At 40.2% G+C, this 7,684-nt stretch overlaps 2 non-coding genes across 2 annotated transcripts; both read left to right on the forward strand.

The window, feature by feature from the left end:
* Window positions 1-1,794: 1,794 nt before the first annotated feature.
* TRNAY-GUA (transfer RNA tyrosine (anticodon GUA)) lies at window positions 1,795-1,878 on the forward strand. The gene has a single exon. It is a non-coding gene; the product is annotated as a tRNA-Tyr (tRNA).
* Window positions 1,879-1,981: 103 nt separating this feature from the next.
* On the forward strand, window positions 1,982-2,055 carry TRNAD-GUC (transfer RNA aspartic acid (anticodon GUC)). The gene has a single exon. It is a non-coding gene; the product is annotated as a tRNA-Asp (tRNA).
* Window positions 2,056-7,684: the final 5,629 nt, after the last annotated feature.

Raw genomic sequence — 7,684 nt, forward strand, 5'->3', positions numbered from 1 at the left:
GGAATTGATGAGTGAAGGGCGATGCCAATCGATTGATACTCAGATTCCTACATACCAGACTTTGATCAATCATCCATGATAGGAGAGAAAGAAGGGTTCCGCCTCTCGCTAATACAATACGGGGATAACCCGGACATGATCCCTGACTCCCGTTTTCTCTAGTGGGAATTCAGATCCCGAATAACTAAATAGCGTCAGTGAGGATGCCCATGCTCAGTAGCTTCTCTTTCAGCTTCTTCCCCGCGTGGGGAAAGCTTAGCTTCAATTGAGCAGCTGAACTCCCTGCCTCTGCCTTAAACCAATTGCCAGAAGGCTAAACAACTTCCTCAAAAGGGTTCCTTCAGGCTGATCTGTGGGCATTAAAGGAAGCGGATCTAACGGCTATTGGCCGATATAATGGGACCTCTTACCTATTGATCTGACCTTTCCTTTTCTGATCTTAGATGTCCATGAAATCGGAATTGAGAGAGGCATATGAATAGTGAATTTCATCTATCCCATGCATTCACTCCTCTGTCGGCCTAAGGACTGGTAATTAAAGTCTTCCTAGCACTTGTAAGGTTTAACTCTTTTGAGTCGTGAACTGGGGGACCTCGGTTCGGGTATGTCTTTAATGCTTGATTTAATCCTCAATCGCCCTTGCTTGGTGAGTCCCTTCCTTTGCTTTGTGTGTTTGGTGCAGTCACTTCGTTATCTGAGGATAGGGAAATTGGGAAGGCTTCAGATGGCAGGTCTACTTCCTGCTCGATGAGGGTCATCAAGTCGGGTGGTAATCAAGGCATGGTTCGGAGCGAGGAAAAGAAGAAAGCAGTCCTTCCGCTGCACGAGCATCGACAAAGAGAGAGTTTAGAGCATTGAATAGAAGATTCAATCAAAATTGTGAAATAAACATGGACGAGGGTAATTTTTCGGGGGAAAGGGTTCAAGCCGGTAAAGATGATGAGGCGGCTATTAGGCATTTCCAGCTTTATGTATGCAGTTGATCCAGTTACCTCGGGCAGGTACCCTAGGGAGTTAGTTTTAGGCTCTCCTGAGAGAGGGTTAGCACATACCATTGTGTACCGGGCCACCAGGTACGGGGAGAGACAGCGAAATTTGGAGTTGTCTTATAGGTTCTCAGTCTCGGAAAGCCAAAGGCTTACTTTTTCTGGTATTCTGCCATTACTTTTGTACTCGCTTGGTACTGGTTGTTTGTGGGTAGGGCTTCTTTTATCAAAGGGCCTTCCTTCAATTCAAAGGAAAATTGAATAAAATAAAGGAAAATTGACTTGATTGATACATAACATGGACAGTTACCAATTCCACATAAAAGAAATTTCAAGATATTTAATTGAATCGTGTGATGAAGAGATTCTACTTGTCCCCTTGAACTCAATTTTTAGAGAAGATTTTCAATAACTTGTTGATCTCGCTTAATAGATTTATTTTACTAGATTTATTGGTTGTTACTTTCCTGGTTTAGTGTGATAAGGATATCTCATTTTAACAATGAATCAAAGCAAAAAAAATAGAACTGACCCCTCCCATTTCTTTTCTGACGGACCAATCATTCTCTGAAAAACGCAAAGATTCCTCAGATCTAATCATACCATTCCATTATATGGACAATTTCAAAAAACTGATCATACTATGATCATAGTATGAGGGCGGTTGAGCAAGTTAGCCCCCATCGTCTAGTGGTTTAGGACACCTCTCTTTCACGGAGGCAGCGGGGATTCGAATTCCCCTGGGGGTAGGGTACTACGAAAGGAAGTTGATCATGGATTACCAATAAGCCTAAAATTGATTCTTCCTGGGTCGATGCCCGAGTGGTTAATGGGGACGGACTGTAAATTCGTTGGCAACATGTCTACGCTGGTTCAAATCCAGCTCGGCCCAATAATTCGCCAATCTACCATAAGATGGTATAACCCACCTTGTCCTTCAGAAATACCGCATACGAAGCTAAAAAAGAAGAAAATCTTCTGCTAGATCCCTTCCTGGGATTGTAGTTCAATTGGTCAGAGCACCGCCCAGTCAAGGCGGAAGCTGCGGGTTCGAGCCCCGCCAGTCCCGACGGATCCAATATCCAATAAATACAACTATTCATTTCACCCTTTCATAGAACATAGTAAAGGGTGTCGGGAGGCATAATTTCATTCCCAAGCAAAAAGGAGTCTTTGTTTCTTTTTTCTTTCCTATGTTTTCCATTTCGCGTTTATTGTTTGTTTAGATTTGTAACTATGTGACTAATTGAAGTGGAAAGGCAATCTAATAATCCTTCATAAGAGGATTATCCAAGCAAGACGCAAGATAAGTTATAGAAAAAAACAAGGAAACGGATAAGAAATACAAGGAATTTTGGATTAATTGGTTCAGAAATCAAAATTCTTTTTTGGTATGAATAAAAGAACTTCCTATGTTATACTATTCAAGTCTCGACTACGAGTTGATTTGATAGATCATAGATTGTTATTCATGATATTGATCCCATTCAAGATCATCGAAAGGTAATTCCTTCATTGAATTTACAGACGAAAGATTTCTCATCTCTATGGGATTAAATCCCGAGTTATTGTGAAGTAAAAAAACCGATGAGATTATGGAAGTAAATATTCTTGCATTTATTGCTACTGCACTATTCATTCTAGTTCCTACCGCCTTTCTACTTATCATTTATGTAAAAACAGTTAGTCAAAATGATTAATTCATTTGAATAAAACTTTCCTTCTGAGTTCTTATCAAAAATTGACGAAGTCAAATGAAAAGGATTCCAATTTCGCGTCTTAACTTAAATGAAATGAGGGGACTTTAATCGGCAGTATTCTATTAATTTGATAGTATGGTAAGAAAGAAATAGATTAATCCTTCTTTCTACCATACTATCGATCTCTTATTCTATAAAGTTTGAATCTAGAATAAAGATAGATTCTATAGATCAATCTACAAATTCTGATAATGTAATATATTCTATTAATTCCATATATTGTATGGAATTGACATAACACCCAATTCTATTTATTTGCTACATCTATTTGTTCCTATCAATCTAAGATAAGAATTATCTTAGGATTCTAATTCCTTTTCCTAATAAAGAAGAGGAAACCTCACTTATTTTTAATGACCAAACCATGATATGAAAAAAGTCGATAAAGCATAAATCGCCTTTATAAGATTAGAAACCAAGCGCTAAATGCCCAATATGTGATTCGTCCGAAGCAAGATCTTATTATTTTATTGCATAGTCTCTCGTTAGATAACTACTATATATCATATCATTTCTCATAGAAAGCTCGTATACACTTAACAAAACCATTTGTTCTTTGAACAGTAAAAAGGAAAAGCAATCAAACAAAAAAAGGGGTCCGGTCTTCCTCAGTATCCATCTATAAAGATGGTAAGAGCCCATTCCATTGATTGAAATAGAAAATTTCGGAAGAATCTTAGGTTAGAATAAATTTCTAATCATCTTAATCCCTTTCTTTTCGAAATACAAACAGGGGAATCGCTCAAATATCTCTTTGATTGAAAGAGTATGATTCATATCATAGATTACTCCATTTGACTCCAATGAAATTCGAAATTCAGATATTTTGATTTTAAATAGTTCAAAACGCGTTGCAGAACGATCTATAAAACAAGTGATACGGTTTGATTCCTCAACTCAATTTAGTAGTACTTCTAGAGCCCACTTCTTCCCCACACTACGAGTGAAAGGGAAAATGTAAAGATTACCATTAAAGCAGCCCAAGCGAGACTTACTATATCCATATAAATTATGTCTCCTATCTCTATAAATACAAAGGAATTATTCCTCACTAATAATAGTGGAATCAATGGTGCAGAGTCAAAAGAAGGGGATTTTGTCCGAACACTATTGCTAAACCAATCTGATTCTGATTTCGAATCGGGAAAGATTAAACACAAGCAAAATATCCAAAGGGAATGGGAACATGTGAATAATAAGGCCTATTTTTTTGTTGACCCTCGTAAGTAAAAACGGAAAGGGAGAAAGAACTAAAAAAGAGAAAGAACTATCTAGTACAGACCTCTATTTCCCCTAATCCATACCCCCTTTCCCGATTATCTCTGAGGGGTAGGGGGTAAGGAAAATTGAATAAAATAAAGGACTAGTTTCAGTTTAACATAAGAGGAAGTATCAATTGCAGCTACTTCTAAAAAACTTCCTATTATGGCTATGTAAAGGGACCGGCTTCCCAGAAAGGTTAATGCCCTAGGATTCATCCCCATATGGAACTGGGTGAGGGATTAGATACCGGTGACGAGTGGGGTATGGCAGGTCTGGTATCTGACAGGGGCCTACCTTTCTTGCTTGCTAGGAGATTCGGTTCCTTTCTGAGTCCCTTTGAGGTTGCTTGCTGCTTTCCTGATGGTGTAGCTATTTATAGTCCAAAACCCGCTTAAGCTTAGAAAACTCCGCTGGTGGACATTCTGGTGCCTTTGTTCCAGTTGCGGGTCTTGTGACCTCTGTGAATCTTAAGCTAAGGAAGCCAATTTACCAGCGTTGATGACAACAAAAATCCTCTAGGAATTTTTCTTGGTTGTCCGCCCCCAGTTCTAATAAATGTAGGGCAAAAGAGCTCGGCACCCTAATCTCTCTCATTGAGATATAAAGAAATCCTTTTTATCACAAGGAGGCATTCTACTCTACAGATCCGGTTCATGCTATTTGTTGAGTTCAGTTCAACAATTTTCTCATTTTTTGTTTTCTATAATTGAATGAGTTTGATTTCATATCTAGATTATTATAAAGGATAGGCATTGAAGCGATCGAGCGAGAGAAAGAAAGAAAACTATTGCACACGCCCTTTACTAATATAAAAAAAAGGTAAGGCAAAAGCGAAAGTGAAACTACGAGCTAAAAGCAGGCGTGCCCTATTATAAGATAATATGATACAATCCCCCACCCTTGGCGCACTTGTTTGATGAGCTAAGCCTAAGCGCCCTGTAAGTAAAAAGCTAGCCTTACAACTAAAAGCAAGTTTTTCCTGTGCTTTACTAGTAGGGCTAATGAACGACCCTTTGATCTGTGTCGTTCCAAGTTCAGCCAGGTCTGATTAGTTGTTCAAAAATGAGTGGAGCGGTCATACTTTTAAACGAGATGACCTGGGGCGATTGATCGATTCTCCCGTTGACTCTAATTCTTCGTTCCCGAAGGATAAAAGTACAGGCTAATAGAATCGTCGAGCACTAGAATCCGACGGACCGACCTAGTGATAGGAAGAGAAAGAGCAGATTCGCAACTGGCGAGCGATAAATTGGCTCTCTGTTAGAGGAACCCGAAAGGCGAATCAGGATTCATCCTTACTAAGGATTGATAGATCGATTGGAGATTGATTGAGTGCCCTATTAGAGAAGGCCGATGGGTAGACCCAATATCTATCATATCAGTACTCGCAATCTGGGGAGTACCCAGGGAACTCATAAGGCCTCTACATTGAGGGAAAACCTGCTCTACATGAAAAAGGAGAAGTGCACTTTTGCATAACCTCTGTTTTCCTTGGGCATTGGAACAATCACAAATGTAGGAAGGAACTGGTTGATATAAAAAGATCTCTGACCATATGGTCTTAAGTTTAGTATAGTACTAAGCAATAGTCATATCCCACTAACTAAGATTTGTAACTTCTTATTCAAGCTGAAATATCTTAGCTTCATCCCCTCGGGGGAAAGATGTCTTAATTCCACACTTCCCTACTTGAAGTGAAGTTACTCTCTTCAGAGCAAGTCAGTCAGGTTAGACTAGCCGACGCTTTGGCTTTTAAAGAGAGAGGATCCTTATGCTTAAGGCCTCAATTAGCATTATATAGAGTCACTTTTTAGCAATATAGCAGTCATTGAGACAAAGACTTAGCACAGGAGTGGGATCCGGAGGTGTAATCACTCTTTTTATAATGTTGTCTGGTTGAAAGCTGGCTAAGCCCAGGCAATGAAATTCACTAGTGGTGGGACGTGCCCAGAGTTGTTTTTGCTAGAATAAGCTCTTTCTTTGGATAGGAAATAGAGAACCTGAGAGTGAAGAATGAGAAGGAAGCGTAGCAGCATCGGGGGAGTCCTATTAAACCTCTATTCCATCAAGAAAAACAAGGCGCACTAAAAGCAGGTCTTTAAGAAACCAACCTGAAAGTAGGAAAATATCCTTTGGATTTGCGGCAGTTCTTGGTGCTCTATCCACTAATGATGATTCTACTCCTACTGCAGGACATCTCACTGCTTCCGCCTTTGGACCAGGTTTCAAGCCTTACTAAGCCTTTGTTTGAAGGACCGGTCTGAAAGTGCAAGACTAGCTGGACCCGGACTGACTAATCGCTAAGAGCTCACCCCGAGTGGGATAACTCTAAGTACGGCATTCAGTAAGAAGTTAGCCAAGCTCTCTTAGCCGTTACGTTAGGGTGACTCGAGAAAGCTTGAAAGGGAATTCCGATCGAACTAAGAAAGTGAAGTCTCATTCAATAGTGTAGTGGGATTCGAAAGATATAGGAGTACCCGGTCCTACACCAGATAGATATTTTATTTTGCGGCTAAGAGCCACTTAATCCCGCCGATAAAAAACAAACCCCTCTGGTTTCATTATCAGGATATCTAGGCTCAGGGTCTCTAACTGCGAATCAAAGCGCTCTAATCGGGCATCCTGAGCTGAGAGATTAGTGACCCGGTATCTCTTGTTTGTTCTGCTCTGACTTAATATTCTAAGGGTTTTCCCTTTATTCTATTCCTATCCATCTCATCTATACCCTTTTCAAATAGAGAGCCCGCTAGAGAGAACATTCTATTATCTTTTATTATTAAAAAGAAAATAAGTAGAGTTACGAGTGGTGAAGCTTTATATGTCTTGGTTTACTATTGGAAGATTGGTCAAACTGGCTAAAAAGCCTAGTAAAGTAAGACCTTATTCCGTAGTATTACTGAAGACACTAATTTCGCCTCGATCGGAGTATACGGAGAACAGTTGAGGATGTTACTTCCCTCTCTGATCTCTATATACTTACCTTGCCTTGGATTCGGACAATACCTGTTAAGCAAGGTTTGTCCTGGCGACCCACCTGGAAGTCTCTCCCTAACATGATGATGAAACGAAAGCGTCCATCGTTTTTGACTTCATGGAAGTATGAGGTTGCGGCATATGCTCAATCTTTAATAAGAGAGATAAGTCATGGACAGATTTTCTCGTTCATCCTTCTATTTGAGCCGTGGATTAGATATCCATTGGACCATCTAGATAGGCCAGACTGATATTTCAATATCAACCGAGATTCACCTTAGAAAAAGTGATCTCTGAAACTGAAAGCCTTTCGACTGAATACCAATAGAATATTAGAGTCGCTCTTTCCAAATAGGTCGAGTAGCCCTTTACTTTATAGAAAGGGGCTCTCTAGTTGGGATTCACACGCACAGCCTTATCCTATGAGTCCGCCTATGCTACGCGCCTGCCTTTGAGAGCCTTTCCGCTGGTTCCCTTCGTCGGCGTCATTGAACCTCGTTAGCATTTCGAAAAGAATTGGAGGCTCAAAACGAATGGTCAAAGGAATTGATGATTCGTGTTTAGTCTCCGATCTTCGCCTAGTCTTAGAACCTGCACTGTAGAGAGGGGAACAAGCACCTCTTTCTGCCGCTCTCCTCCCAGATGTAGGTCTTCCTGGAAGTGAGAACACTGCTGCCCAACAACTAACCCGGTCACTCCCCG

The sequence above is a fragment of the Primulina tabacum genome, chromosome 6 (assembly GCF_025594145.1).
Source record: "Primulina tabacum isolate GXHZ01 chromosome 6, ASM2559414v2, whole genome shotgun sequence".
In the NCBI taxonomy this organism is placed as follows: domain Eukaryota; kingdom Viridiplantae; phylum Streptophyta; class Magnoliopsida; order Lamiales; family Gesneriaceae; genus Primulina; species Primulina tabacum.